The 5,548-nt window shown below is 39.7% G+C and overlaps 1 non-coding gene across 1 annotated transcript; it reads left to right on the top strand.

Annotated features, from left to right (window-relative positions):
• Positions 1-4,886: 4,886 nt before the first annotated feature.
• Positions 4,887-4,992, top strand: LOC139878981 (small nucleolar RNA R71). The gene has a single exon (XR_011769839.1). It is a non-coding gene; the product is annotated as a small nucleolar RNA R71 (small nucleolar RNA).
• The last annotated feature ends 556 nt before the right edge of the window (positions 4,993-5,548 follow it).

Consider the following 5,548-nt stretch of genomic DNA (forward strand, 5'->3'; position numbering starts at 1 on the left):
ATGGATGACAAAAGCCTCTTATTTATACTTGAATTTTGGCTGGGAGCTGGCTGGCAGGCCATTTGGCAGGCCGGCTGGCAAGCCGTTCTGTGTGGCCAGTACCAAGGGCAAGCCATTTTCAATGCCCGGTGCCAAGGCAAGCTGTTTGTGATGTGGGAAAGTCGGTTGGCAGGCCTGTGTTGGCCTCTGGTTTGCTGTTTGCTTGGATCATTTTGCTCGTTCCCAGGATCGTAACTTGGTTTCCTGGGTCGTAACTTTTCTTTCACCGTATTCGCTCTAGAATCTTCATTTTAGCTCCGATTCTCTTGATTCTTTTTGCACCATCTTCGTAATTTCTTGATCTTCACTTTTAACAGATAAAGCAAGTATTTTGGCAATAGATCTTGGAACTTTATTGTTTTTGGACCTCAATACCGGGGTGAAAATGTGACTTTTTAGCCGATATCAAATATCCCACACTTAGACTTTGCTTTTCCTTAAGCAAACTTCTCGTTTTTAACTTTAAGAAATCTTTTCGAAGTTTCCTTTCTATAGGCCTAAGCGGTTTGCTTTTTATTATAAGAGCAAAAAATAAGGTAAGTCATCTATGTTAGGGTTGAAACTATCTCTGCACGCATGCGGGGAGGTTACATGACTTAGGCTAGCTTTCACGGGTCACTCAAATCACAAGTGTTTAGGGTTCCATATAGATCTAAGAAATGAATTCACTTATAGCCGGTCATGTTGCACCCATCGTCATAGGCTTGATAAAGACTCAAATCCTTGCTACTAATGTGGAAACAGTAATAACCATAGCTTCTAGGTCATTTGTCAATCTGGAAGGATGAAAAGGAATTTTGAAGTGGTGGTGAAGTTGTTTTAAAGGGTGTGAAAGGGCGAAATAGTCTTTTTAAAGAATTTTATTCCAAATTTCGAAAGTGGAAGATAGATAGGAGGGCTGATGTTTTTCGGTCGAGTTCTTCTTCGGCGTTTCTCGTTATAAGTTCTACTCCTTTTCTCAGAACTTTGAACCTTTCTGCCGGTAAACTTTTTGCAAGACCTTTGACGTGATACTTGAGAAGTTTATAACAATAGGTTTTTCGGAAGGATTCTCATTTTCTAGATTTTTTGGGTGATAGTAAAGATGATGTGAATGATGGTTCGTCCCAACAATATTTCTACCTTACTTAAGCCTTTTTACTTACAAACGTTTTTGGTTTTCGAAATAACTTTCCCGAAAAGTTCTTTTGTTAAAAATTTTCAAATTTGGCTTAAGAACTAGGAATCTTTGTAATGGGGTTATTTTAATACATCATAAAAAGATTATACCAACATCCCTCACTGAGACAAACAGTGTCCCCAATGTTCCTAGTGTATCCCACACTTAGGAGTTTTTAGTTAAAGATTTTTGGGAATATTTGTCTAGTGTTTATTTGGGTTGTAATCCCACACTATGATAAGCTAGGATGTGGCATAATATAAATTTGAGCTAGTAACGAGTGGAAAGGAGCAAGTACTCCCTAATGGACTGTCGTGGTTTCTTGTGAAGAAACTGGTTGGCTTGTGAAGGCAGGTTGTTTCAGCAATCTTGGAAGTTACGCCCTTTAGTGATCGGCTCATTGGTCATCCTTTATTGTTCTACTTTACTTTATTGCACGGTTTGCCTCCCGATAAGCGTTTTTGTTTAGGGTCGTTGGCTCGACCATAATGATGCCTAAAAAGCAAACATTTCCCTCTGGTGGTTGTAGTCATAGTTTTCATGAGGGAACGTGAGTCTTGGTGGATAGAAGATTCGATATTTCTCTTGAAGATCTTCTGAAGGAGAGATAATGTGCGGTTTCAGCTCGTGACAAATCTTGAAATCTGATGAGAACATGGTCAACGGATCTGCTGATTTATCCATGAATGTCAATTATCGAGGCCGTGCTTGTGGTGATTGTTTCTCTAACGGGATGTTCATTTCGAAGGTCTTCAAATAGTGTCAAAAATTGTATCTTCAGTATCTCAAAATCTTCTGAACGGTGGTCTCCATATTAGGAGTCTGTATCTCTGCACAGATTTGATAAGAGGCGAAGCTAGAAAGAAGTGAAAAGTAATCCTGACCCAAGCATTAATGTCACCGTCTTGGAATATATCTCCCGACATCCAGCTTTAAATGTGAAACTAGGATCCGTAGGTTCATGGAACATACATGCTAATTGCTTCGTAACAAAGGTGGCAATGTTGACTCAGTCTGATTCTAGATGTAAGAATGGATTGTTGCGTCTTCCTTCTTCTGCTACTACGTCTCGTAATTCCTTGATAATCAGATCAGTATGGTGATCAATTATAACGTAAATCACTAGTCTATCTGGTGTGCTCTCGAAATTATCTTTTTCCAAGAGAACGAAGAGGTTGTGAATATCTTCGATCATTTGCGAGTCAGAGTGATAAGTCGGGCGTCCAGTGGAAAGATCTATATACTTCCGGATGAGAGTCAGTAGTGCTCGTTGATTTTCTGAGAACCAAAGTGGATCCGGCTAAAATGTTGTAAACCTTAGAGTAATTGATCTTCTGATCTCGACAAAATCTTGTCTCGAGAATAGTGCAAACCACTAAATTTTGCCCTCGTTGCCTTTCTTTATGGTAGATATGATCGTGAAGAGTATTGATAAAGTCCTGAATGCGCCCTTCTAAGATTTTAACATTATCATCTTCTTTTGGAAGATAGAGGTTGTATTCATCTTCGATAGCCTTGATCCGCCCCTTTGAACGAGGCGTGAATTCAAAACGATTGTTAATTTATGGATGGCTTCGAGAATATTTTCAAATTCATTGGTATCATTGATGAAGGTTATCATGTCGGCGAGATTAGATATGACCGGTATCTCTGAGTGATTCGAAGAAGAGTCCGACTCCTCTTGATTTGGTACTGCTGGTGGAGAATATGAACCATCCAAAATGTCTTCATTTTGCTCTTCTTCCTCGTCATCATCTGTATAGTATTCATCTATAGATTCGTCTGATGAACGGGCTTCTTCAGTATGCTGGTGTTTCAATTTGATACTAGCAGGTCAATCTCTATATCTTTAACTTCAACCTTATCGTTTTTCTTTGTGAATCGAATAATTAAACTGTGATCCTCCGTCTCTAGCCTCATTAATTCTTCATGACGGTTGTGATTTGCTTCTAAGCTTAGAGAGGGTACTATCGCAGTTTTCTCTACGTCTCCTATTTCTTCTTCCTCCTCAGATTCTTCATCTTCCTCTATTTCTTCGCTGGGATCCTCTTCTTCCAACTGTGGGTCGTCAGTAGACTTTGATTTGACACCCATTTCGATATCATCGGCTAGTGGTGGAAATAGAAAACATCTCTGCCTGTCCAAAAAGATCGGTAGCTTGGTCAATTTTGAAGGTAACACTCACCCCATGTGATCGCAAGATCAAGCTTTGATTGTACACATCTATGACAGTCGTAGCCATGTTCATGAAAGGTCTTCTTAATACTATCGACGTATGTAGGTCTTCCTTAATATCCATCACCATGAAATCCGTAGGATACGAGAATTTGTCGACTTTCACCAAGATGTTCTCAACTATGCCCTTAGGATATCGAATTATGTGATCAGCAAGTTGGATTGTCATTTTGGTTGGTGACAAGTATCTTATCTCTAATCTCTTATAGAGAGAATAAGGAATTAGGTTAATACTTGCTCCTAAATCTTCTAGCGCATGAATGGTTCTAGATTGGTAGATTAAAAATGGGAAAATGAATTGGCCCGTGTCTCCTAGTTTCTTTGGTAGAGAGTTTCTGAGCAATGCGAGCATTCTTCACTCAGTGGAATTTTGTTGTAATCTGGTATCCTTTCCTTTGTAGAGAGAAGCCTTCGTTTGTATCTCTTCTGGTTGAGAACTTTGGACACGGTGTCCAGGATTCTTCCGTCAAGTTTGTAGGTATCAAGCTTGTATGGTTCTTCCAGTAGCTTTCCAGGATAAGGTACACGAACTGGAGTTTGAGTTAGCAGCTTTTGAGTATATGTTGATTTGTTCTTGAGCCTAGCTGACCTTCTCCGTGGTTCTTATTTTGGGATTATGGAATCCATTTTCTTAGCTTCCTCTATGTGGGGATTTTGGATAGTATTACTAGGTAATCTTCCTTGTGGTCGTGTTTCAAGGCGTTGTGATAACTATTTGAGCTGCGTTTCTAGACTTTTGAGCAGAGCCAATTGATTTCACATGAGTATCTCAGTATGGCCTTGTCTAGACGCGGTTCTCTGATTTAGCTGTTGTTGTCCTTAAGTGAACTAAGTCAACTGATCATCAATCCTGAATGCAGGGTAGGTTACTTTCGTAATTTGGGTGGTTGGAGAATTTTCCTCAGCTGGCGGTCCAGTGAGTGGAAGTGGTTGATCGTAGGTCAATTGAGGTTGTTGGGGTGGATAAGGTGGGTAACGATAGCGAAAAGGCTGGTTATTTATTTGAAATTGGTTAACCCTAGGTTGTTGATTGAATCCGTGATTTGATTGACAAGCAGGGTATTGAACGTAACATACTGAACCGTCAGGATTCTCGTACTTAACTTAATATTCTTCAGTGGTTTACGGGTTGGTACAATTGACACATGACTGAGCCTGATTAACTTGTTGCGGTTGCGTCTTCAATTCTCTGAGTTGTTTGGCAAGAGACTTCATCTTGTCCGTGAGGGATTTGATGGCCTCTATTTGATTATTAAGTGCGGAGAATGGAGCAGATGATGAAGTTGTTTCACCACTGTTCCAGTCATGATGATGCATTGTCATGTTTTCAAGCAACTCCCATGCTTCTTCTGCGGTTTGGTTCATCATATTTCCTTGAGCTGCTGCGTCAATCGTCGTCCTATGATTTATCGTAAGACCATTGTAGAAGGTACATATTTGAGCTGAACGTTCTAGCTGGTGATTAGGGCATTTGTTCAGCAGGGTTTTGAATCGCTCCCATGCGGTGTAAATAGATTCATCATAACTTTGTTTAAAGTTAATGATGTCATTCTTAAGCTTGGTTTGTTTAGAAGGAGGGAAATATTTGGTTAGGAATTTAGTAGTCATCTCCGTTCATGACGTGATGGAATCTTTTTCAAATCCTTGAAACCATGTTTGTGAATGATGAGTGAGAGAATAGGGGAACAAGTATAGCCGGAATATATCTTGTCATATCCCTGGCTGTTTATAGGAGTTTGAAAGACGTATGAATTTATCAAGGTGAGAGTTAGGATCATCATTCGGTAGTTCATGAAATTGACAGCCATTTTGGATGAGCTATATAATATGATGCTTTAACTCGAACGAGTGTCCTTGGATCTCTGGGAATCTGATTGGTCCTCCTCAACCTTCAATCGATAGTTTGGTGGTTTCTGCTAGAGTAACGCGTAATACCATTCGGTTTTTGATTCGTTCTTCTTTGCGTGCTTTATATATTATTGCGTCTGGATCAGGTACGAATAACAACGGTCCTGGTCTAGATTGGGTGTGGGTCATACACTGAGTATGCCCTCTTGTTTTAAATTTTAGGTAGATATTCTAAGATCCTAATTTAGTCTAAAGTAAACTAAAGTG

The sequence above is a fragment of the Rutidosis leptorrhynchoides genome, chromosome 11, assembly GCF_046630445.1.
Source record: "Rutidosis leptorrhynchoides isolate AG116_Rl617_1_P2 chromosome 11, CSIRO_AGI_Rlap_v1, whole genome shotgun sequence".
NCBI lineage: Eukaryota > Viridiplantae > Streptophyta > Magnoliopsida > Asterales > Asteraceae > Rutidosis > Rutidosis leptorrhynchoides.